Below are 27270 nucleotides of genomic sequence, written 5' to 3'. Positions count from 1 at the left end.
GATTCTGGTTTTGTGATTCTCCATGTACATAACAGAGCTTGAGAAATGGCTTCCATGTAAGTGCCTGAACGGCCCCAAGATATAGCTTCCACAAACACAAAGAATAACTTCCCAGCAATGGGGCACACATACCTAATGGGGTATTATTTATGTAACTAGGGTAATGGGGCTCTATTTCTGTAACTAGGGTAATGGGGCTCTATTTCTGTAACTGGGGTGTCTAGGCTACCCCAACCTGGGGGACTCTCTGATCTCTGATTGGCCCCTGCCTTTGCCCCTTCTCCTTCTCCTCTCTCTATATAAGACTTCTCCCTCCACAATAAACTGAATTGCTGTGCCAACTCGGCTGACACAACTCGTGACTCAACTCCTGACTCGGTGTGATTTTTGCCAGGCAGGGTGGCAGGCCGGGTCGTGACACTCACCCTCTTGCTCAGCCCAGAGACACTCACTAGCTGGTCTAGTGATTCTCCTCAACCTCTGTCAGAGGGTGGTCCGACAGCTGGTGGCCTGTGTAAGGAAGGGAACTTCACTGATGAGCAATCGGGCAACTGGTGAGTGTACCCCCACCAAAAATGGGTAAGGATTCTTTAAAAAACAATCCCTCCCTTCATTCCCTCCGAGTCCTCCTTAAGAGTAGAGGTCTCAAAATTTCTGACACTCAGGCATACAAGACTTGGGAGACTCTAATTAAAGCAGCTCCCTGGTTACCAGTGAGTAATTTATTTTACTGGGAGACCTGGGACAAAGTTGAACAACTGATCCAAAAAGCCGAGGTTAATCAGGGTGAAATTCCTCCTGTTGGAGTTTATCCAACCCTATCTGCTCTCAAGGGTTGTTTCCCTCCATGGCCCATTAGGCCACGTCCAGAACTGGAGGCAAAGATCCCAAAACTAGGGAAGGCACCCGGATCAACATCTCCTCCCCTTGAGGGACCTAACCGTACACCTTCAGCTGGAGCCAATCCAGAAAGGAAAAAGGAAAATAAGGAGCCCAAAGGGAGCCAAAACAAAAGGCCCCTAAACCCCTTTGATGCTACTCTATGGGCCCCTAGACAAAAAATTCTCTTTATCCTCCATTGCCTAGTTCTGAGTTTTCTCACAATCCCTTCAAGTCATCCACCTGTACTCCTGGTGATTTACATTGGACTCTTCCTCCACTGTACCCAGACACGGGGAGGGCGGAACCTAATGCACCACCTGGCCTAGAGCCATGTCAATTATTTTCTGTTAATATTAATCCAGGTGGTAATCACCCTGCAGCCTGGTATCCCTGGGACCCAAGGGATCTTAAGAAACTAAAAATTGCAGAGCTTTGGCCCGGGTGGTTCTTCCTGCCCTGACAATAAGCAGCGAACTCCATGTTGTTTGCGTCACATGATAACCATGCAGTGCCTGGCCGGAAGAGCGGGCTTCCTGGTCCCTCTTTCCACACTTTCTCGTGGGCTTCCAATTGATTCTTTCACAGTCACTCAGACAGGACTTCCAGTCCCGCCTTCCAGCCACTAACCTGTACTTCCTCTTTCAGATTGCTACCAGAGCTACCCAGAGCCTAAATTTTTAAAAAATGCGTACCTGTAAATGCTAATGACAGATCATTTTCAAACAAAACTTAATTCCACAGGTTTATGTGTTACAGCCCTAAATTTAAGTTAATTCTAAGTTAAATAACCTAACTTTTCTTATAGTTGTGTTACTAAATAATCTATTAATAAGAGATATCTAACATGCTTGTTTGTATTTCACTTTAATTTTGGAGGTTATGAGGATGCATTTGCTGGCCACAAGAACAAAGTCAGCAATATTCCTGTGATGACCAAAAATAACCTAATTCTAGTTCCTGACTATAAAAAATAAATATGTATACACAAGGATTTTATTTCAGTTACATCAAGTGACATCACATAAAAGAGTGCACTCCTAGGTAAAAATAAGTTAAAATGAATCCAAATATTTTTTAAAAGCCACGTGGTTACATAAAGTTAATACAATTATAAGTTATGTCCTTATTCTTAATATAATCTATAAAATAATGAATACATGTTTAATTTTTACTTAATATATATTTGCCTAATTGTTTTTCTTCAACAGGAAACTCATAATTTATATATTTTATACATACATTTATCAGATACTCTGCCTTTTCAGTTACAGATATTTGAGATAAATATATTTACTATAAATTTGCTTTTAAGTAAAAATCCAATCTTCAAGTAGTTTCTAATTCTCAAAATTATTGTTCAAACTGATAAGATAATAAACAAATATAAATCTGTCTACAAAATATCTAAAAATTTTAACTATATTTTCATTAAAATTTCTTATCAAAGTACAATAATTTGTTTATAGATTCTAAGGTTTTCAAAAACTGTTCCAAAGTATAACAAGAAAAAATCCTAAAAGAAAAAGAGGCTTCAACAAAGAGAAAGCACACTTTGGATCCTAAAAAGAGGAAAGAAATCATCTTTGGGTAAAACATGGTCTTTACATTCTAGATTTTAATGATAAAAATATTTTCCTAAATTAAAAAAAAAATTATATTATTATCGAAACAGATGATATAAAAAGTTAGAACAATTAAAAAAAAAAATATATATATATATATATATATATATATATACACACACACACACTAGACTGACTAAAAATTTTAACTGATTAATTCAAGGATATTTCAAGCTCTTTTCCTAATTTGACTATACTGATTTGAGCTAAGATTTTGTCCCTATTGACATGATAAATACCTATTAAAATGTAAGTTTCGACACACTAGACAAATATTTTACATTTTTTTCTTAAATTGTAAACTAATCTTAACTTAATAAATTAAATCATATATCAAAAAAAATTTAAACCAGTCATCATGCCCCTTTTTACATGTTCCCCCACTCTAGACCAGCAGGGTAAATCCCCAGGGTCTAAAACCTAATAATCTCTGGCAAACTGTTGTCACACATTTTCCCTCTTTTAAAAAAAACTAAAGTAAATCTTCCTATCAGTGGACACTTTCTCTCATACCTGTTGGGCTACTGCCCATGCAGGCAAAAAAGTTAAACATGCCATAGATCATTTCTTACAATGTTTTATAACTCTTGGCCTTCCTGATCAAGTAAAAACTGATAATGGTCCATGCCTTGTTAACAAAACCTTCAAGGAATGCCTTCAGCAATGGCACATTGGCCACATCACTGAAATCCCTCATAATCCTCAGGGACAAAAATTGTAAAAAGACATAATCATCTTCTAAAGTCTCAACTAATAAAACAAAAAGGGGGAACCCCCCCATGATCAGCTGAAAATGGCCCTGTTTACTCTCAATATTTTAAATTTGACCAAAGGTGAGCATTTCTCACCTTTCCAAAAACATTGGACAACAACTGTCCCTTATCAAATGATCCAAGTCCGATGGAGGGGCCCAGATCCCCTTATTACAGCTGGACGAGGATTGGGCTGTGTTTTCCCCACTATTGAACAAAAGCCTATTTGGGTCTCTGCAAGGGCCTCAAATATTGTCCCCCTCTAGCAGGGGACCCCGATGAGACTAATGAAAACCCAGAAGGCCCTTTGATTTTTGAGGATATTCTTCTCTCTTCTCTTTTTCAGGACCCAAGATGAATTTTACGATATTAATTTTGCTGCTCCTGAGAAGTGTTCTGATGATCAACGCTGGATTCGGTGATCCACATCAAGCTGAAGCCCTTTTACAAAGCATCCAGGGCGACCCCTTTACAGCTTTTGCTATCCTACCATCTGTTCCCCTCTCTAATTGTTATGCTACTCTTAAGACATGTTCAAATGGAAGAATATCAGTTACCCTCATACAGGGAAAACAGGCAGGATGTCCCCTAGAGTCCTTATCCAATGTTTGCTGGCAGGCCCCATAGGTTACCTCTATTACTCCAGCTACAAAGGATCCCCCAAATTTCCCACAGGATTGCTCACCCTCAGGGGTCTTCAAGGCCTATACCTATGTCTCTACCTCTTGCTATGATCAGGCAAGCTTATGACAACAAAACTCAACCAGATACTGATCAGGCCGACCAAACTCCAACACAAGGGCCATTCCATGTCCCTGGCTAACAGACTCCCCTTCCAAGACCTATTGTTAGACTTTCCTAATGCACATAGGAATGTCAGATGGCAGTGGGGTACAAGACCTAGCCCAAGATTATGTGCAAAAAAAAAAAAACTATGGAAAAAATAATTGAACTCCAGGGTCCCCCATTTACCACCCTCTAGTTCTCCCAGCAATTCAGGGAGAGTTATTTCTTGACCCTAAAACACAATCTATCTTACAAGCCACCCTCTCGCTGCTTAACACAACAAATCCCAATTTAGCAGAAGATTACTGACTTTGCTTAAAACCAGGTCCATTACAGGCCAATGCTATTCTTATTAACTCCTCACAAACTGAGATCTATTGCCTATTCCTGTCCCCGAGGTCTGGAGTCTATTTGTCTCCTTTTTCTCCTCTGGTCACATGTTTTAGATCTGATCCTTTTCCTGATAATTCCAGTAACATAGATGTTGGCCAGATACATTACTTCTTCTGCCAACACAATAATACCATCAATGGTACCCAACTCTGCCCTCCTAATGGTACTGTTTTCATGTGTGGGGGAGAAGCTCTAAGCTTTCTCCCACAAAGTTGGACTGGACTCTGTGCTCCCGCCATCCTGTTGCCTGATGTTACAATTGTTTCTAATAATCAGAGCCTTCCTGTCCCTACATTAGAACACATTGGGGGGAAAACTAAGAGAGCTATCCAAGCTTTTCAACTCTTCTTGAGCCTCGGAGTAGTCACTGGGGCTGGAACCGGCATAACACTGTTAGGGACCTCTTTCCACTTTTATAAGATTTTATCCCAACAACTGACTGATGACTTACAAGCTGTAGCAAGTACTTGGACCTCCAAGCACAATTAGACTCCCTAGTTGCAGTGGTTTTACAAAATCGCAGGGGACTTGACCTCTTTACTGCCGAGAATGGAGGATTATGTCTTTTCTTACAGGAAGAATGCTGCTTTTATGCCAACCAATCAGAAATAGTCCAAGATAAACTAAAATGGCTACAAGAAGACCTCAAAAAGCAGAGAAAAGAATTACAAGCCAACTTCCTCTGGATGGGGCTACATGGGTGGTTGCCCTACCTCTTTACTTTCCTTGGGCCCATTCTCTTGCTGCTTCTCCTCTTTACCTTTGGGCCCCACATTGCTAATAAGGCCATTCAATTTATTCAAAGTAGGATAGAATCAATTCAACTCATGACTGCTCAGGTACAATACCAGAGACTCACACAAACAAAGCACCCATAGCCTTCTAGGGGTCCAGCAAGTCCCTCCCCTCAATCATCTCCTGAGGCTAATGACGGGTGAGATCCAGTTGCAATGGTACCAACCTAAGACAGGGGGCTGGCACTTTGAGGTCAGTTTATCCGATGACTGGTAAGGACCATATACGGTATTGGACAACCTAAGAGGCCAAAGGAAAAGTTTTCTAGTCACCAGGTGAGCTGTAATGTACTCAGTGATGGGTAAGATCTGATTGCAGTGGTACCAACATAAGACCGGAGGTTGCTGCCTGAAGGGCAGCTCATCCGATGATGGACCATGTGCAGTATCGGACAACCTAAGACAGGGGCCTTACCCACTGGTACTTTAAAACAAATAAAAAAGGGGAAATTGTTGGGACCTCTGCTGACCACGGAAGTGCAATCACTGGGGAAAGAAATCCCCAGTCTTGTGATTCTAATTTTGTGATTCTCATGTATGTGACAGTTAGAGCTTGAGAAATAGCTTCCATATACGTGCCTGGATATGGCTTCTGCAAACACAAAGAATAACTCCCCAGAAACGGGGCACACATACTTAATGGGGTATTGTTTCTGTAACTAGGGTAACGGGGCTCTGTTTCTGTGGCTGGTGTGCCTAGGCTACCCCAACCTGGGGGACTCTCCGATCTCTGATTGGCCCCTGCCATTGCCCCCCTCCTTCTCCTCTCTCTATATAAGTCCTCTCCCTCCACAATAAACTGAGTTGCTGTGCCATCTCGGCTGACTTAACTCCCGTCTCAGTGTGATTTTTGTCAGGCTGGGTGGCGGGCCAGGTCATGACACTTACCCTCTCACTCAGCCCGGAGACACTCACTAGCTGGTCTAGTGATTCTCCTCAACCTCTGTCGGAGGGCGGTCCGACACTCTTTAGTCAGTGAGCAGGACATTGGCCGTGCAGCTGGCCCGCGTCCCCTGGAAGGTGCAGCCAACCTCCTGTTCCTGAGTCCAGCAGCACAAGATGCTGTACATTGTCATTTTAAAGCACTGTATAAAGGGGATATTTGGGCCCTGTCACTTTTTTTTTGTACCAGGGATTGAACCCAGGGTCACTTAACTCCTGAGCCCCCTCCCTAGCTGTTTTTCTATTTTGTTTAGAGAACACATCTCACTGAGTTGCTCAGGGCCTTGCTAAGTTGCAGAAGCTGGCCTCTACCTTGCGATCCTCCTGCCTCAGCCTCCTGAGCTGAGATTACAAGCGTGCACCACTGTGCCTGGGGCCCAGTCACGGTGGATCATGTTTTTTCTCCTCTGAAGGATCATTAAGATCCAAGCCCAGATGGAGGGGGATCCACAACAGTAAGGAGGCACTCAACCTCCTGGGGAAGATTGGCACCGAGAACACTCTGAGATGAGGTGGTGGCCTCCTGGCCCCAGGTGGAGGCTGACCAGAGCTCAGGCTATCTCTGGGCCTCCAGGTGTGACAAGACCCAGGACAGAGTGGCTTAGACTGCTGAGCATCTGAGGTGGCTTGTGAAAGTTTGATTGATGAGAGAGGTCCCCCTTGTCCGGCAGCTGACACTCCCTCTGCAGGAAGTCACTAACTCTGCCACAGTCCTCTGGGACAGGAGATGGACAGAGCCAGAGCCTGGGCTCTCTTGGGGCCTTGCCAGCCTAGCCCCTCCCCGGCCCCTGGCTTCTGTTCAGATGCACGAGGACCTGGGGCTCTCCAGACCAGGAAGTATGTCCCCAACAGTCTGTGAGGCCCTGGGACCCATTTCCTCACCCCCCATGTGTCCCTGGGGTCCAGCTGAGCCTACAGCTGAAGCCACCTTGGCTGGGTGGTGGCTTCACTGACTTTTTACCTCTCTGAGCTGGAGAAACACGGGGCCTTGATTTTGTTAATTTATTTTGACATGGGGCTGAGGAGCAAGTGCTAGGCAGGCACCAAACCACTGAGCCCTGTCCCCAGCCCTCTTTTGCATTTTATTTAGAGATAGGATCTCGCTGAGTTGCTCAGGACCTTGCTAAGTTGCTGAGGCTGGCCTCCAACTTGCCATCCTTCTGCCTCAGACTCCAGAGCCCTTGGGAAGCCACTGTGCCTGGCTTGAGTAATTTCTAGACTAGGGTGAAGATGTGAAGACCAAAACTTATGTTACACTGGTGGCCTCCATGATGGGGCTGTGACTGTGATGTTCCCAGTCATGGAAACTCTGTCCTTTGCTGGTTCCACAACAACCAGTCAGAGCCTGGAGGGGGTCCAGCTGGCAGAGTCCTGCCACCCGTGGACCTGTGGGGGGAACTTTGGGACCAGCTGGACTCCTGGCCCAACTGTCCACTGCAGGTCCTTGGTGCAGCAGCTGACTCCAGCCAACCTGCTGGCCAAGATCAATGGGAAGGACAGCATCCAGCGAGAGCCCATGGAGGAGAACATCCAGCTGTTCATGATGCCAAATCCTCAACCAAGATCCTGGATGACCAGCAGGACAAGTCCATGAAGGGACCCAGGTTGCACTCCATGGAGACTGCGTCCCCACGAAGACAGCACACACAGCCTGGGCTTGGCTTCCCTTCTCCCATGAGCTCTGCGGTGTGGTTAGTTCTGTCTGAAGAGCTTTTTATTTTTTTTAAATTCTAACTTTTGGGATTGCTTTGGTGGAATCCTCCCTCTGCTGAGGTGTTCTTAAATAAAATCTTAAATGTTATTTGGATGACACCACCCCTCCCACCTCCCCCTCTCCTCCTCCTCCCCCTCCATCTCCCTCCCTCCCTCTCTCTCCCTCTTTAAAACTTTCTTTTTAGGGGCAAGAAATAACTGGGATTAAACCCAAGGACATTTTTTTTTCAGAGACAGGGTCTCACTGAGTTGCTCAAGGTCTTGCTGAGTTGCAGAGGCTGGCCTCCAAACTGTGATCCTCCTGCCTCAGGCTCCCAAGCCACTGGGATGACAGGTGTGTGCCACCGTACCCAGTTTGCCATATCTTAATTATCTACTATTGTTATATATATATATTTCTTTCAACATGGCTCAAGGCCAAAGGTGTGGGTTCTGGGCACTGTCCCCAGGAAGGTTGCCTCTGTGTCCCCCACTGTGTGCTTTTGGGATTTCTCTCAGGTCAAGCTCACTTGTTTCAGGGTACAGTGGGGGCCAGGCTGAATCCTGAGCTTCACGTCCACCTCTACCCACAATCTCCTCATCCACTCCATCCCATGTCCCACATCCTGGCAGCTAAGGTCCTGCCCATGTGGGGGATGCCTCTGTGTGCTCATACACACTGTATTCAGCCTATTGAGAAGGAACCTTCTGGAATGGCCAGCTGCAGGGGCTGCCCCCTCCCTCTCACTCAGTGGTTCTCTAGCCCTGAGATGGTCAATGATAGGGATACACTGAAAGGACCAGGAGTCAACAGAAGGCTCTCAAAGGCCCAGCTGGACCAGCCTGAGCAACCAGAGAGGGTCGTTCTGGGTTGTCACCCAGTGCACAGTGACTAGACTCACACTGACATCAAAGGAACTTGGTCAACACAGGGGGCTGGGCTCGGCCACCTGTGGGTTCCAAGTCAATGAAGTAAATGTGCAGCCCAGGACACTGAGCACATGACGCTGCCCTCCACAGGTGGATAGGAGAGGAGGGACCATGTGGGTCTGAAGCATCCCCTCAACCCAGCCAGGAGGTGGCTGTCAATGCCAACTGGATGCTTCAACAGCAAGCGCCTCGGCAGACACAAGGGTATGGTGGACTTCCCATACTCAAGGTCCCGGTCAGGTCATGAGCTCAGCTGAGGGACACAAGCAGAGCACCCTACCAGTCCTCCCCCAAACTGTTGAGGTCACCAAAGACAAGGGCCATTGAAGAAAAGGTCACAGCCCAGAGAAGCCTCTAGAGATGGGACAATAAGGCCCCTGGCTGGGATTTTAGGACAGAAAAAAGGGCATCAGGTAAAACGGAAGGCAGTGGGTGCAGGTGGTGACTGGGTGCCAACTACAAAAGATGATGGGTGACACACAGGAACGCACTGCCACCATCACACTGCTCTGCATATCTAAAACTATTCTAAAATTTTAAGCATGTCCCCCCTTGTAGCACTGGGCATGAAACCCAGGGCCTCACATGGTAATCAAAAGTTCCAAGAAGGCGTGTGCAGTGTAGCCGGCCTGTCATCCCAGCAGCTCTGGAGGTTGAGGCAGGAGGATTGCAATTGGAGGCCAGCCTCAACAATTTAGCCAGGCCCTAATCAACTCAGCGAGACCTTGTCTCTAAATATAATATAAAATAGGGCTGGGGATGGTGGTCAAAGTTGAGTAACCCTGGGTTCAATTCCTGATACCCCCTGAAAAAGATGGAAGCCTACTGGCCATGAGAGCCCAGAGTGCCCTGGGCTGCACCTCCTCCCTTGGTGCGTGTAACTGGCCTCACTTGAGTCCTGGGTATTTGGAGGTCACTGCATGTCTTCAAATCTGACCTCTAAGAACAGGTTTTGCCGCAGTCCCTCCTCTGACCCAGGCCCCAACCTTTTCCAGGAAGAGACCAGAGGCCGCAGCGACAGCAGGCCCCAGCTGTGGGTTGGTACAGAGGTGCCCTCGTGACCAGAGAGGTGTGTAGTCTTCTCATTCCTCCTCCTCAGGTGTCGGGGAGGTGGCAAGCTGGATCTGGGCAGAGGTGGCCCTGGGTGGGCAGGTTGGGTGGCCTGGATCTACTCTGACTCCCCGGCCACCGGGCCTGATGGTCACATTCATCTCCCAGAGGCAGTTTTTCGCAGGGACCCCTCGCCCACCGTGGGGGGGGGGGAGGTCTCCCTCCATTATGAGCAGGACACAGCCCAAGCAGAAGCAGGGAATTTGTCACATCTTATTGCTCTGACACGGCACCTAGCGGCCATGACAGCACCCGCCTTTTTTTGCACCATTTCAGCTCTAGCCTGAAAAATGGTTGTGATGTTTAGGTGAAGTCAGGGGGTTGGTCCCCTGAAGTGTTTGAATTGGTCACAGCTGGGCCCAGGCTCTGGGGTGCCTCCCAGTGCAGGATTGGGTGGCCCATCAATCCCAGGTTCCTGCAGGCTCTCAGGGGCCCCTGTGGGAGTTAGAACCCAGGACAGGAGGGGCTTTTTTCTTGACACCACGCACTGAACCCAAAGTCCCCTTACCCACTGACCTCTGTCCCCAACCCTTCATATATTTATTTAGAGCCAAGGTCTCACTGAGTTGCTCAGGACTTCTCTAAGTTCCTGAGGCTGGCCTCCAACTTTCAATCCTTCCCCCTCAAACTTCCAAAATGACGGGATGACAGGTATTTGTCACCCAGCGGGGCTCCTTTCTGTCCTTGAGCCTCAGTTTTCCTATCTGTAAGATGGGCCAATAAGATAAGGGGCGATAAGATGAGCCAATGTGCACCCACAGATTGTCCGCTCTGTCACCTGCTGTCGCCGTCACCATCATGCCACCTGCTTGCAGGTCTGTGCTTTCAGCCTCATGTGATTAATGGGGACACCAGTGGCCTCGAGGAGGGAAATCACAGGGTGCGGAACACAGGGGACGCAGGGCAGATGGGGGCCTGCAGAAGTGCAGGGGGACCCCTAGGACTCAGCTCCCACATCAGGCTCACCCAAGGACCAGAGGGACTTCAGCAGGGTTGGGAGCAGGAGCACAATGACAACCAGGCAGGCTTCCTGACCCCCACCCCTACCTGTAACAGACTCAGCCTCTAGGGCCACCATAATTGTCCTTTGCAGACCCCTTTCCCGACTGTCCCAGCCATTGGAGAACCCCAGGTCCTAGACGGGCGCCTGTCATCACAGGCTGGAGGCTGTGGCTAGAGGACGGCAAATTTGAGGCCAGCCTCTGAACTTAGCAAGACCCTGTGTTAAAAGTCCAAAAGGGCTGGGACGTGGAGCAGTGGCCAGCGCCCCTGGGTTCAGTTCGGTCCGAACCCCAGGGGTGAATCCCACACCCACCAGACCCTCACTTGACAGCCTAGGGGCAGCTCTGGCCACCTACCGCCTGCAGTCTTCACCTTAAGAGGGAACTTTTCACACTCAGGACGCGGTGGCGGTGGCAACAAGCTGCCAGGGGCCCCGGGCTCCGGCGCATCCCACCCAACTCCGATGCATTCCTCCAGGCTACCGGGTGACCCCTGAGGTGACCTGTCCCCTGGGCAGCGTCCCTGCAAACCAGTGACTCAGCGTTCGACCAGAACCCAGCGCAACCGGCCGGGGGCCACGGAGGTCTGTGGAGACCCGCAGTGGCAGCGCCGGCCACCGGGTGGGTGACAGCCGCGCCCTCCATAGAGGAGCCCAGCTGCAAGCAGGGAGGAGGTGTGGACCTTGGCCCGGCTGTGTGGGCCTCAGGAGACTTGCAGCAGAGATGCGATGTCGCCTCCTCGCAGTTCCCGGAGGCTCCGTCAGTGCCTCAAAGCAAAGCTTGGACGGCAACCAGGAGGCTGCAGTTCCGGGGAAGCACTTGCACAGTGGGGTCCTGGCTCCGCCCACGCCCCTCCCCAGAGGCGTGACCACTCCACACTCCCTTCTGCACCGCCCACGCCCCGCCCACACCCCGCCCCCGGAGCATAGCCACGCCCCGGTTCCTGCACCGCCCACCCCCCCATGGCCACTTCCCCCGCCACTCCTGGGCAGCCCACTCCCCGCCCCTGGGGCGTGGCCACACTCGCCCCAGTTCCTTTGCCACCTGCTCCCCATCAGGAGAGGAGCGGAGCCTGGGGAGATGCCCGTGGGGGAGCCCTCTGGGAAGCCAACATACCTGGTAGATGTTCAATGGCATAGGGGAGGGGGACGCTTGGAACGTCAAAAGGAGCTTGGTGCCGGTGGGGTGTGTCTGTCATCCCAGTGCCTCAGGAGGCTGAGGCAGGAGGCTCGCCAGGTGGAGGCCAGCCTCAGCAACTCAGCGAGGCCCTGTCTCTAAAGAGCTGGAATGGTTGGCAGGGAGGCTACCCTGGGTTCAGTCCCTGGGACCACAACCCAGGAAGGCACAGAAAGGATTCTCAGTGGAAGTTGCCCTGCTGTGCTCACCCTCGGCCTCTGGTCCCTGACCAAAAGCTCCCCAGGCCTCCTCTCTGGAGACCCCCAAACCAGATCAAGGTGTCTGTCTGACATTGACTTTGAGACTTATCAAGTGCAAGGCTGAAGAATAGCCATTGAGCCTGAGACCCGCCATTAGGCGTTCCTGTAATCCCATCAACCTCTGCGCTGTCCATGCCACTTCCAGTGTCCTGCTTTTTGGAACTGCACACGCAATTCCTTGGTCCCCGAAGACTTCAGGATACATGCTGTCACCCAGTGTTCAGCACATTCTTTTTAATTTGTAGGGACTGGAGATTTAGCCAGGAGTGGGCGATCACAGAGCCACATCCCAGCCCTTTTTTTTTTTTTTGAGACAGGGTTTTTCTAAGTTGCTGAAGCTGGCCTTGAACTTGCAATCCTCCTTCCTCAGCCTCCTAAATTACTGGGATTAAAGGTGTGCACCATGGGGCTGGGGTTATGAAGGCTCTTGACCAAGTCCTTGTAGGCACGATTCTTTTCAGAATTGAGCAGAGAGGGCATGTGTCAGGGTTTTTAGCCCCCCCATTTTCTCCTAACCTGTTGGAGAAATGGGGAAAACATACCCTGACTAGGACAAGCCAAGAGAGGCAAAGGTCCACTGCCTGCCCACACCCAGCCTTCCCTCACTGGAGGACAATCAGTCACTCCAGGGAGACCAGTCAAAGCAGAATCTTATTTATTGAGGAAGTACACACAGCTAATATACCACACAGGAGCCAATCAGGATAAAGGTCAGAAGGGTGGAGTGAGTTCACATGTCCACCCATCCCATGGTCTGTAAGAGAAGGCACGAGCTGTCCATGAGGGCGAAAGAGTCCTGGACCTTCCTGGAGGTGGTATGTTTTTTCCGTCACCACACACAGCAGCGCCTCCTGGCTGTGCCAGGCGTCATTCCAGCCACATGTGTGGCCCCAAGATGGGAAGCAGGCAGCAAGTCATGCACTACAGGCATGCACCTGTTCTGGCTTCATGGAAACTGCTAGACCTTTCCTGATTCTGGTCTATTTGCTTCTCATCCAGGTTGTAATGCTTCTAGAAAGGACAGATGGGTGATGTGGCCCCAGAAGTTTTGGGGCAAGGAGTAGGTGGGTGCTGGCATAGTTAGGGCACCCCTGGGAGCCTCCAAGAAGATGCATTGGTGGGTGTGGTGGATGCTGAAGCTCAGGCCGGTGTTTGACGGCCCTTGGACGACAGCCCTTGGATGGTGCTACATACTCAGGCACCAGCCCTCATCAGGAAGCTGTGCGCTTCACTTGGCCACCAACCTGGAAGCTGAAACTGGAGGCTCATGGGTATTATGCATGTGAGGATCAGGCCAGGCCAGAGTGCAGGTGGGGGTCAGCGGTGGAGGGAGTGGTGGGAAGGAAACCCAGGGGTTAGGAGCCAGGGGTGGCAGCTGATGCCACCAGGACCCCTCATTTCTGACCTCAAGCAGGTCCCTGCAGGCAAGGGCCTGGGGTAGGCAGAGCCTGGATCTTGGCCTCCCAGTTGCCTCCTGGCCTCCTACTGCCCTGGCCTTACTTTTTTCACCTGTAAAATGGGGACCAGCTGCTTCCTCAGGGGCTCCATGGTTGAGCAGGGACCACATGGAGGAAGCGGTGAGCAGAGTCTGCACCAGGGGGGAAGAGTCACTTGGCTACTGAAGATGGCAGCAGAAACTAGGGGGTGTTTGAAGGCAGGGCCTGATCCTCAGTCCACCCCCCACCCCCCACACACAGGTTACCTGAAAATGGGCTCCAACTGCTCTGCTGTGAGGCATATTTGCAGTGGCCCCAGGCACAGCCCCAAGTCCCCAGGGCACAGAGAAAAGGCCCAGTGCTTCCCAAGGCAGGAGGTTTCTGACTTGGGGTTTTGGTTTTTTCTTGTATCATGGACTGAACCCCAGGACTGCGGGACCATGGAGGCTAACCCCTGCCCTTTTTATATTTAGACACAGGGTCTCATGAGTTGCTGAGGGCTTCACTAAATTGTTCAGGCTGGACTCCAACTCATGATCCTCCTGCCTCAGCCTCCCGAGTCATTTGGACACAGGCATGTGCACAAGGGGATGCTCCCAGCAGGAGGAAGGCCAGGCTGCAGGGCAGCATGTCTCTGGGGATGAGCTTGAGTGGAAACAAGACCGTGAACAAGCAGTTTGTAAAAAGTTGCCTTTATTTATCTTTTAACCACCGTATCTCAGTTATGCCATTTTGGCATCCACAGTGATTGTGCCCTGGAAGCTGGGTCAGCCCCTTCCCACCCACCCTCTGTGATCACTGCCCATGGGCTGAGAGCCCAGGCCACATGGGGCCAGCAGGACCACAAACTCCTCTGAAGTCTGGCACTCTCCAGCCACAGCCCGAGAGCCAGGGACTGGGCCTGCCTTCCAGAGGCCATGAAGTCCCCAGCGGTGGCCTGGGGGGCCCTGCCCTCTAACAGGAGCAGGAGACGTATGGCGGTGGCCTCCATGGGCTGAGAGATGGCTGGTGGTGGGGCTGCCCTGCTGGGGACTAGGTCTAGCCAAGGCCACATGGGAGAAGGTGCTGGGACCTGGGTGGGTCAAAGGCCCCTCTGGTTCTTGACCCAGGTCTCTAGGTACAGTGTGCCACCCCTACTGAGCCATGAAAGGGCCCGTGCAGAATTGGGGCACCCTCCCGAGGAAGCCTGCAGCTGAGTCTGAGAGGGGCGTCTGAGAACTCTGGAAAGTTCACCAGCTTCATGTCTATGTCACCTGTCACTTCTGTCTCAGACACCAGAGTATCTTCCCATGTACCCCGAGTCCCTGACTTTGAGCTCAGGCCCTGAGCCTGAACCTCCCCTCCTGGCCTCTGAGTGCGGTGGAGGCTGAATTTGGTGGAGGCCGAGAGAGCTGGTGGCATCCCACTGTCCCTTTACTAGCATTTGGTCCCTAAGTACAGTCAGAACATTCTAGAAACACAGGGAGAAACAAAAGACATCCCTTCCCAGGGACGCAGGGGCAGCTGCGCAGTGAGGATCCACCAAGGCTGACTGGAGTTTGGACAATTGAACTTGGCAGGGTGGTCCCCTGAGGGCAACGATCTCGGCCAGGCAAGGGTGGAGGTGGCAACCCCAGGCCTCCCCCAGATGAGGACAAAGCTGCCTGGCCACAAGTTGGCCGTGAGGTGGCAGGGATGGCGGTCCTGGCTCTGTCCCAGCATAAGGCTCATCTGGACACTTGGTGGAAGAGCAGCTGCCCACTGCTGGGCAGGGAGCTGTTTTATCCTGAGCCCAGGGGATCCAATGCCCCCCACGGCAACAGTCTGCACCAAGAGAGTGCCACTGCTAGTGATGCTGAGGACATGCTGGTGATGCTGAGGACATGCTGGTGATGCTGTCCATTTCCCCAGAGGAGGTGAGAGCCGATGGCCGACCATCCTAAGGCCACACACAGAGATTTTGTGCTTCCAACGCAGTCAAAAAGCCACCATGGAGACCAGAGACACCACGGTGGTTGCACACATCACTGAGGGTGGGAGGGGAGGCCAAAACCAAAGTCAGACAGAAAATGGGGACAGTGCTCCCCATCCCTGTCAAGGCTGCAGCTGCCAATGCTAGAAGAAGGAGAGGAGCCCTGCTGAGGGTGGCTGCCCCATGGTGAAGAGGAGGGGCAGACATCAGCCAGACGACAAGGTCCCCACGCGACACAGCACCACTGCCCCCGGCCACCACTGCCTTCCGAGGCACTGCCCAGTGTCGTCTCAGGTCCTTGGATAGGCATGGCTCTCAGAAGAGCAGGGTGCCCATGCTTCCCAACTCACTTGGCTCCTTGACGAAACTCTCAAAGGACTGGGAGATGTTGGTGACTGCCAACAGGATCCCCGTCCCCAAGCCGATGGTGCCCAGGAAGGCAGCCAGGACTGAGAGGCCCCAAGACACAGGCCCCCAGAGGCCGCTGCCATGGGGATGTACCTGGGGGAGGGCAGGTGGTCAGCCCCAGGCCACCACAGAGCCTCCAACCTGGCCACCAGTCTTGCCCATGACTGAGACCAGAACCTCAGGAGGCCCCACCACCTCCCTTAAGTATCCTCTGCTAACACCCCACTAATGCTATGGGACCTAGTCCCTGTTAGGGGACTGTGACTAGTCCAAACTGAAAGGCTGCTGAACACAGTGGTCCATACCTGTCACCCCAGTAACTCAGGAGGCTGAGGCAGGAAGATCACAAGGTGGAGGCCACCCTCAGCTGCTTTACAAGGCCCTAAGCAGCTTAGTGAGACCCTGTCTCTAAATAAAAAATAAAAAGATCTGGGGACATAGCTTAGGGGTCAAGTGACCCTGAGTCTGATCCTCAGTAAGGGGGCTGGAGGGCTGGTTATGAGACCCAAATGCTGATGATGTCTATCGAAATGGCCACTGTCCCTACCAAGGACTCATAAGCAACCAAAAATTTGCAACTGTGTCTTTTCCCATGGTTGATTCTTTCAGGAAAGGTCACCAATTGAGAACCCACAGGAGAACCTGGGCTGCCACCTGACTTTGTAGACAAAGCCCTTTTCATGGTGGCTGCTGCCGAGTGGCAGAGGAAGAGCTGCGAAAATGGCAGAGGGCACCAGGGAGGTTGGGGGCAGCCTTCAATCCAGGATGAGGTGCAGCTGCAACGGGCACTCCTTCTGCCCCAAACACCTGTGCCCTGGGGCCTCCCCCACCCTCCATTCTCTCCACCCCAAGGTGATGGCCACCCTGGCACATCTAGTCTCTGGCCTCCTCTCTGCTGTGGCCTTGTCTGCTGGAACTGACCTCCCTGCTTCAAACACCACCATCCCTCTACGGCTCTGCTGGCCTCTCAGCCACATCCAACATCTGTCTTTTTTCGGTCTTGGGGATTTAACCCAGGGGTTCCCCAACCCTGAGCCCTGTCTCCAGCTCTTTTTTGTATTATATTTAGAGAGAGGGTCTCACTGAGTTACTCAGGGCCTCACTGAGTTCCTGAGGTTGGCCTCCACCTTGCCATCCTCGTGCCTTGGCCTCCAGGCATGCCTCAGAGAGCCTGGCGCTTCAGTTCAGATCCATCTGGAGCCCCACTCTGTGCTCAGAGCCTGGGCACTGCTCCTGGATGCCTAGGGCAGCATTCCACTAGCATGAGCAGAGGTGAGGGTCCCCTGCTGCCAACACCATCCCTACAGAGCCCCATGCTGGGTCACTAGGCTGCATGCACCTGGCTCCCTGCTGAGGGCGCTAGACATCTTATTCCATGTCCCCAGCATCCAGTACTTAGCAGGTTCATAAATATCCAATGACACAGGGACCTTGCCTACCCTGTGATCTGAGAATGAGACACATGGACACTGGAGACCACAAGGTCCACTGGTGCTCGAGGCCCGGTAGCCGCACCTGCTGACTGGGGGTGGGTACTGCACTCACTGGTTGAGCTCATGCACCATGGATGTCTCCCGGTGGCCCCACATCACCATCTGCTGCTCCTTCAGCTGCTTGACCACCTGCATAATGCACAGAGCAGAGGATATGTTCAGAGGTGGTTTCAGAGGGAAAGGTCTCAAGCTGCTGGACACTTAAAGGGCAATTTCTGCAGCTCTACATCTTTACAAAGACTTTAATGCCCAAAATCCTGGGATGCACCCCTGTCAATCCAGCAGCTTGGGAGGCTGAGGCAGGAGGATCGCAATTTGGAGGCCAGCCTCAGCCACTTAGCAAGGCCCTGAGCAGTTCAGCAAGACCCTGTCTCCAGATGAAATCTAACAAGGGCTCAGAGGTTAAGTGTCCCTGGACCAACAAGGTGCCATAAGGAGACCAGACAATGTGTGATTTTCCACTCTGGCTTCAGGTTCTCAGACCTGCTGCTGATGGCTGAGCTCCATCCATCTGTCCTTAACGCTCTGAACTGTTTCACCAAGGTGGGTGGTCCATCTGCATGTCACAAACCACCACTGTGACAAAGCAACAAGCCGAATGCCACTTTAAGAACGTTCGTTCATACTTACATTCTTGGCAGATGAGCTCAAGACCTCGACCCAGATCTTAGAGAAGAAGGCAAAGATCCCAGCATGAACATGAGGTACACTACCACATGGACAGGGTCCTCCAACACGAGGCCAAAGGACTCCAGCAGAGATAGGTAGTAACACAGGCCACAAACTGCATAGGTGCAGGCGGGGCCTCCAGAAGACGTGTCCTTGGAAGAAGGAACAGAAGGTCTGGGACGCTGCGTCTACTGTACCTGAGCTTCAAGATGAACCCAGAGCAGATCAAAGACAGTGATTGCAGCCGGGCACAATGACACACTCCTGTCACCCCACAGCTCAGGAGGCTGAGGGAGGAGGATGGAAAGTTGAAGGCCCTAAGCAGCTCAGTGAGACCCTGAGTCTAAATAGGGGTGGAACAGGGCTCAGAAGTCAAGGGACCCTGGGTTCAGTCCTTGTTACAAAAAACTTCCTGCACAGAATTTGGGAAAGGACACAGGGGAGGAGATCTGTGGGTGAGACACTTGGTCAGGAGCAAGACACACAGATGCGGAGCAACAACACCCAGTCTGTGGCCAGGAGAGCCTCCTTGGGAACATCTGACTGACAGACCAGGTGCCCAACAGACTGATGAGCAGGTGCCCGCTGAAGCGAGCCGACAGGATCTGGGAGATGATGTAGAGGTGGGGACCAGGGCGGACTGCAGGACAATCGGGACATTGGAGGTGAAGAAGAGCTAAACGGGGTAGGTGTGGTACTGGCCCTGGTAGTGTGCAGTCTTGATGGGAAGGTCCATCTGGAAGCCCTGAGGACACAGAACAGGGCACTCTTCACTGCCTTGCTGTCCCCTATCGTCCAGAGGTACAAGAAGTGGCAACAGCTCTGGGGACCCGACTTCTGACACTGCTGGAGAGCACCTGCCGCTTCCCTCACAACCACTGTGTGGGTCACACACAGAAAAAAGACCAGAAAAACTGGTTTCAAAATGTACTCAATGGCCATTCATATCTAAACAGAAAAAAAAATGAAAAAAACAATTATGCCAAAGCCAGAGACAGTGGCTGTCATCATCAGCAGCTCTGGAGGCTGAGGTAGGAGGACTACAATTTGGAGGCCAGCCTCAGCAACTCAGCAAGACTCTGACTCTAAATAAAATATAAAAAGGTCTGGGGATGGGGCTCAGGGGTTCAGTGCCCCTGGGTTCCATCCCTGGAACCAAAAAATAAAAAATAAAGAAAAATAATTGCAGACTTCTTGGGCTCACGTTGGACACACCTGGAAATGGATGACCACAGCAATGACAAAGATGGAGGCAATGAGGTTCATGAGGTCAGGGAGATTCTGGCAGGAGAAAGCCTCACTAATTGCTTGGACTTTGTCTGTGCACGTGGCACAGAGATGAAATAGTGCAATGATGGCGCGCTCAAATTCCATACCTGTTGGCAGAGAAGAACCCAAATGTGAAGGGAAGAACAAAGGGCTGAACCCCGATGGGTTTTAGGCCTCCTCCTGGCCAAAGCAGAGTCAGGAGAACAGAATCAGCCAGGAGACTCAACTGGTAGACTCACGGCACCACAGTCATGGGGTCACTGTTTGGATTTTTTTTTGGGCATCAGGGATGGAACCCACGGGCCCTCGGCCACTGAACCCCAATTCCAGCCTATTTGTATTTCATTCACAGACAGCATCTCACTGAGTTGCTGAGGCCTTGCTGTTGCTGAGCCTGACCTCCAAGTTGAGATCCTCCTGCCTCAGCCTCAGCAACAGGTAGAAAGGAGCCTGGCCTGAGGAACAGGCAACAGATCATCCCAGGACACTGCAGCAGAGGGCGACAAGGTCCAAGCAATTCAGAAATTGTGTGAGAATGACTTTAGAACAAAAGGACAGTGGGAAACACTGTCACCATGGCCCCTGATGCCAGTGCTTCCCTAGACATGGCATCTGTGGGCAGAGTGGCTAATGGCTGGGAACTAAGATGTCCCAGTCTCTCCCTGGGACAGCATTTTCCTGTCACCTCAGAGTTGGGACTGCAGGACTTGCATCACCTTCTGGATGGCCACTCAGATGGGCCATCTGTCCTGAAGACCACATGGACGGGATGTCTGTGACAGAAACACTATCCTAGCTTTCCCTGGCCCCTGGCATCCCCATGGTGGTCTTCTGACAGCCCCTCTCCCTGCCACCTCTGGCTGTGTGGATCAACAGCTGATGTCCCTGTGGTCAAGAATCTGGAGACATTAAAGCTTGAGCATTTTGTAAAGGAGGAAGTGAACCCAGGGGGTAGAAAGCAGGGACTTTTCCTGGCTGTTCTTGCTACCAATGACCTCTCTGAACTCCCCTAACTTGCTCCAACCCTCAAACACACCAGCTCATCTCTGCCCCAGGGTCTTTGCACCTGCTGGGTTTTCTAGATGGGCCCATAACACTCTTCCCCAGTCACCCCATCTTCCTTCTCTGCTCTACTCTGACCCGGGACCCTGGCATGACACTGATGCTCCCATGTCTTATGTTATCTCCCTTTGTATTCTTAGCACCCACAGAAGCTCCTGGTGCTTAACATCACCTGCCTGACAAGTGTCAGGAATGAAAGGTGGGTCACAGCAAAGTCAGGGTGAGGGCCTTAGGAGCCTTCTGAATGTTTAACATGGTCATTTCATGCAAATCACTACCTGCTAATCTCTGTGAACTGGATTAATTTCATGTGCTAGTGTTGCCCCGGGGGCGAGAGTCATGTGGCGTCTGTACTGACCACCTCCCTCCCAGCCTGGACTGTCCCCCACCTCAGTGAAGAAGGACCAGCTGTGCTCTCCACCCTAGGGGCCCTTCCACACCCCACTTTCCAGGTTGCAAGCTGAGCCGTGGTGGCACTCCTGGTAAAAGGTGGCCCTTCCAGCTGCAAGCTACCTGTGCCTGCTCCATCCTCTTCTTGCCCATCCTGGGGGTATCCCCATGGCTCCACCATTTGGGCTCCTTACAGCACCACTCAAATCCCCCCAGGTAGTGCTTCTTCCCCAGCCAGTTTCAAGAGTTGGCCAAGGGCAGCCACCTCCATGTCTCGGTTGTCTGTGGCCTTCATCTCTCACTAAGTCCTAAGGCCCTCACTCTGATGTCACACTGGCTGGCTCAGGCTGGATGGCTGTGCCACTTCCCCAGCCATTTTCTCAGCCTGTCTCTCAGGAACAGCAAATCATTCCTTCCAAAGCTGTACCCTCACTCACTATCCTGCTCCAGAGCAAAGTGATCCTTTGGCTGGCTGCCGCAGCCCAAGCCTTTGCTGACTGGCCCCCTGTGGCCAACACTGCTCCCGCTCCTTTCGAGTGCAGCCCCCCCCCAAAGCCAGGAGGTGTTGGCTGACACTCCGACTCCTACCCAGCTTTTGCCCCCACATCCACGGCTGGGGCCCATCTGCTTTGCACCCTCAGATCCTCAATTCACCTTAGATTTTCTGAAATTGTAGGAAGAGTCTGGTGTCCCTTTGCCTACTCTACTGTAAGTGTCCCAAACCCTCCTTCCCATAGGATCCCTCAGGCACCCTGCAGAGACCAGTCTGCAGTTTTCTCAATTTGATGACATGGCACTGGAGGCCAAGAATAAGCTCCACAGTCAATTCCAAGAAAACACACAAATGCACACAAATATTTTCCATGAGAGAGACTTCCGAGCAAATAACAGATTCAGGGTTCAGAGGCCAAAAGAAAAAGAAAAGAAAAAAAGTCAATTTCCCCTCTCCTAAGAAGTCTCACATGTTTTGCAGTTTTTATTTTATTAAGACTTGTAAGCCAGGTATCATGGTGCATGCCTGTAATCACAGTGGCTCTGGAGGCTAAAGCAGGAGAATTGCAAATCAACGGCTAACCTCAGCCAAATTGGGGCTCTAAGCAACTCAGCAAGACCCTGTCTCTGAGAAATGCAAAAGAGGGTTGGGGACGGGACTCAGGGGTTAACTGTACCTGAGTTCAATCCCTAGTGCCTTCCACCCCAAATTGGCAGTACTGCGGATTGAACCCAGGAACAGTCATTCTACCCCAGCCTTTTTTGACACAGGGTCTCACTTATTTGCCAAGGCTGTCCTTGAACTTGTAATCATCGAACTAACTGCTCCTTGCCTGAACAAGTGGTTTGGTGTAGCAATTTCCTTTTTAAAATCTTATTCAATAAGAACAACTGCTACAATATGTGCAGATGATTGCCCAAGGATATTCACTTCAATGCTACCTGTGACTGAGAAAGGACTGAAATGTCCACCAAAAGACAATTGGCTAAAATCAACACTTCTTTATCTTTGCAGTGCAGGTTCCTGCTAAGAAATATGAGGCAGGATTACTCTGTGGCAAGTTGACTGTCTTTGAAATATTTTTATAAGAGGTGTTATTATTATTATTATTATTATTATTATTATTATTATTATTATCATTATTATTATTATTTTGTACTAGGAATTTAACCCAGGACCACTTAACCTCTGAGCCCTTTTCCCAGCCCTTTTTATTTTATTTAGAGACAGTGTCTCACTGAGTTTCTTAGGGCCTCACTAAGTTGCTGAGGCTGGCCTCCAACTTGTGATCCTTTTGCCTCTGCCTCCTGAGCTGCTGTGATGACAGACTTGAGACTCTGTACTCAGCTATATTTTTAAAACTTTGCACACTAAAAATTCAGAAGACATGTTTCTGAAACAGACATTTTCCCCCAGAGGAATACTCTGCATGTATGAAAACTTCCTGCAGAAGTGCCCCACAGGAGGCAGGGCCATTACCTTGGTTGGTGTTGATGGTGGTGGGGTTGAAGGTCTTTCCCAGGATGGTTTCACAGATGTTGCTTGAAATGGAGAGGGAGAAGGCAAAGCCCAGGCTGTACCCTTTCTAAAGAAGGTCATCCAAAATGAGGACGATCAAGCCCACCACAAAGAACTGCAAAATTGAAATAAATAAATTAATAAAATGGACTCTGCATTACTGGCCTCAGGGCTCTGGTTCCTTCCATCTTCAATGACTGGGCTCTCTGCTATGAAGGCCAAATAAGAGACCCTTCTCAATCTTCCTCACGGAAATTCAGAAGACAAAGCCAGGGTCTTTCGATTCTTTATTTTTTTTAAATCTATTTTTTAGTTGGAGATGGACACAACATCTTTATTTAATTTTTATGGGGTGCTGAGGATGGAGCTGAAGGCCTCGTGCATGACAGTTGAGCCTCTACCACCGAGTCCTAGCCCCAACCACTACATTTTTTTGTTTTTGTTTCTTAATTGTTTGGGGTGTGCAAGTGGACAGCATGCCTTTATTGATTTCAATATTTCTCGTTGTAGATGGGCTCAGTGTCTTTATTTGATTGATTTCTTTTGGGGCGGTGTCCAGCCTCCAACTCGAGGCTTCACCCTGCTCAGGCTCAGTCTCTAATCCTGAGCCCAGACCTGAGCCTGGCCTGGCCCCATCTCTTGCTGAGTACTGCTGATGAGAAAGAGGGATGGTGCAGTCACTCAGGAAGTGGCGTGCAATTGGGGGTTCACCTGAGTGGTGATCACCAGGCAGATCACAGCGCTCATCTTTGAGGCATCCCTATCCATGCCCGTCATCACATCCATTATGGACTGGCCAATGGTAACAATCATGCCAAACAGTAGGATCCCAAGAGAACCCTTAGCAGAGTGTGACAGGAACACAGATGACAAATACTGACACTGCACCCGGGGACTTGGTAAGGATTGTCCAACTGTCACATGTCAAAGTACATGAGAACTCAGAGGCTATCTAGTGAAAGCACCTTTGGGTTTTTTTGTACTTTAGGGATTGAGCCCAGGGCCTTGCAGATGGTAGGCAAGTGCTCTACTAAACCTCAGCCCAGTCATCCTAAATTCTTTTTTGTAAAAAATGATCTTGAATTTTTAAGATGGAAAAACATTTTTAAAAATTATCAAGTGTAAGGAGAAAACTTCTGGGTCTGTAGCTCAGTGGTAGAGACACTGATTTCCATTTCCAGGTTTGCAAAAAAATAATATTAAAAACAAAGAGAGAAAGAGAAAAAAAACACCTGATTTGGGCTTTAGAAAAATACTGCAAAATTTTTTTTGTTTGTTTTGCTTTTGGTACCAGGGATTGAACTCAGGGGTACTCAACCACTGAGCCCCATCCCCAGCCCTATTTTGTGGTTTATTTAGAGACAGGGTTTCACTGAGATGCTTTGGGGCTCCCTGTTGCTGAGGCTGGATTTGAAATCAAAATCCTCCTGCCTCAGCCTCCCGAGCTGCTGGGATTAGAGGAGTGCACCACTGCACTAAGCCAAGTATATTTTAAAATGTCCAAAATAAAAAATTAAAAAAAGAAAACCACTTATTAGTGCTTCAGAAGAATGATTCATTAATTTAAGACATTGAATAATTAATGAAGTACTATTATTTAATAATGCATTACTTAATTCATTAATGATTAATACATTAATACATAAATATATTCTACAATCTTGATTTGTGTCTGAAACTCACAAATTTAAGTTAGATGGATTTTTCACTCAATTATTTAACCTTCTAACTTAAGAGCTCTAAGGCATGCTGTATGGAAGATGGCAGAGTAGAAAACTGTAATCATTGTTTTCTAAATAATACATTCCAGTTAACAGAGGCTAGGCTTGGCTGACTCTGAGGCTGGTCCCCATTATTGGGACTGCCTATCATTTGAAATGGCCAATATTCTTAACCTAGTTTAACAGCACATAGAAACTGAGACTGCAGAACTATTTTCTAAATTTCTTCCACATCACAAAACTAATCAACAGCAGAGCTGGACTGAGAGGATCACCGTTCTGCTCATTAAATCCTTTTAAATGCAGGAAAAAAAAATAGAACTTGCTAAATAACTACCATGCGCTAGGCACTGTGAGAGTATTATTCAGTTTAATCATTTTTTTTTTAGTACTGAGGACTGAGCAAAGGTGCTTCACCCCTGACCACCTTCCCCAGCCATTTTTTAATTTTATTTACAGACAGGGTCTCACTGAGTTGCTTATGGCCTCACTAAGTTGCTGAGACTGTCCTCCAACTGGTGATACTCCTGCCTCAGCCTCCAGAGTTGCTGAAATTACAGGCATACTCCACAGCACCAGGCTTTGATTAAATTCTTATAACATCTCTGAAGTAGATGTCACCTCCTTCACGAGGTATGGAAATCATGGCTGGTGAAGGGGTGACCTCCATGCCCTGATCCTTCAATTTTATCCTCTGGGGCATTCCTGCCCTCCCCTGCCCTGCCTGGCCTTCCCCCATACCCAGCACCTCCCAGAAGTGCTCTCTCATTAACAGGCCATGGAGCACCTACAGGGTTGGCAGGCCAAGCACACAGGCCAAACTGGGCTGTTTTAATGCTCCTAATTTTAGGGCCAATTCTAATTGTCAACCAGACATCAGAACTGTACCCTTGATCTTTCTTATATTTCTTGGCTCCATTGAAGAGGGCTTGGTCTTTTGGGGTGTCACCCACTTCAATCATCTTGGCACTAGCCAAGAGTGCATGATGAGGCCCAAGGTGACAATTGCAGAGATACCCAGCTACTTGAATGTGCATAAGGAAAGGGGCAGCCACAAAGCCCCTGTGAGCCCAGGAAAGCAAGACATCATTTAATAAAATGAACCTACAGAATTGCATGCGACCCCCTTCTCCACAGGATGGGCTTCAGGTTTCTTACAGCAATTATAGAATAACTCCCCAAAACCAAAGATTAGAACACAACTGAGTCCCTCTGTTGAGCCTGTCAGACCCCGTGTCATTCTGTTTGGAAAGTCACATACCCCTCAATAGCCTGCTGCATTCCCATCCCCATGGACAGATCCATTCTGGCTGGACAGAGGTCAGAGAGTCCCGTCCTTCATCAGTTCATAAAACTGGAGAACATTCCAATCATTTTCTGAGTCTGCAGATGGGGCTGGCACAATTGGATCTAGTTGGGAATCAACCTTCCCTTTCCATCATGTTCAGATGAGCTCTGATTCTGAGTGACTGGAACCTCATTGGAACCCCATTTTTAAACCATGTCCATTAAATGTACCATCAACATACACAAGAAAATCATTTCCAGACCCACCAGTGACTGGTTAGAATCGACCCTCCACTGTCACTTGTGGTTTTGATCCGTATATTTCACCCGTAGATATGAAAAAGACATAGCTGAGAAACCAATGAAAAGTTCTAGAGAATATTCTAGGTGGACTCACCATCTCATTTCAGGGATTTCAAACACTCTAGTTTTTTCTAGTTTTCAGAAATTCTCAAGCAGAGACTTATCTTGTTCATCCAGGTTTTGTATTGCATTCAAACCCAACTCCGAAGAAGATGGTGTTGCCCAAGCTGAATGCACTGTTAATCAGGCTATTCGACATGGCACATGCAGACTTTCCAGGCCACAGAGCTGCCCATCCTCTGAGCTCCACCGAAAGGCTGTCATTCAACTAAATGGTGCTGGTCCAGTAGAAAAGAGGCAGAGTGAGTCTGAGCCTCCCTCTGTTGGAGGCCAGAATCCCTCACATCCAGTAGAAAGGGTTCACAGAATCTGAGGCCATAATACCAAATAGAAGATCTGGGAACAAGCAGAAACCAAAAGACTGGCACTTGTGTCCCCCCTCTTCCCCATGCTCCAACACCAGCACAGGAGACTAAGAAGATGAAGAAGGAGATGGCCACCCACAGCACCTTCTCATTCAACTGGATCTGCAGAAGAGACAGAATCAGAGGACTCAAAGTTTCCCAGTAAGTCAATAAAAATGGAGTCCCACAGATCCTTTCTCTGATCACCAAGAAAGGCCAACGAGGGCTGGGGTCACAGCTCCACGGGGAAGCACTTGCCTAGCATGAATGATGCTCTGGGTTCAGACTCCAGCAGAACTTTCCCCCCAAAAGGAGAAGAAACCAAACCATGCACCAAGCAGAGCCCTTTCTGCGGACAAAGCCAATGTGAATATGTCCGCAGGTGTCATGTCTGGGAATCCTCATATTATACAATATCATGATCTTCCCTCTGCTTAAGTGAGTTCAATGGCAAAGCTTTGCTCTT

At 49.8% G+C, this 27270-nt stretch overlaps 1 pseudogene; it reads right to left on the bottom strand.

Annotated features, from left to right (window-relative positions):
- Positions 1–16042: 16042 nt before the first annotated feature.
- Positions 16043–26909, bottom strand: LOC143387627 (protein transport protein Sec61 subunit alpha-like; annotated as a pseudogene).
- Positions 26910–27270: the final 361 nt, after the last annotated feature.

The sequence above is a fragment of the Callospermophilus lateralis genome, unplaced genomic scaffold (genome assembly GCF_048772815.1).
Source record: "Callospermophilus lateralis isolate mCalLat2 unplaced genomic scaffold, mCalLat2.hap1 Scaffold_83, whole genome shotgun sequence".
Taxonomy (NCBI): domain Eukaryota; kingdom Metazoa; phylum Chordata; class Mammalia; order Rodentia; family Sciuridae; genus Callospermophilus; species Callospermophilus lateralis.
Note: the sequence above shows the minus strand (reverse complement) of the source record. Positions and strands in the feature narration are given on the sequence as shown.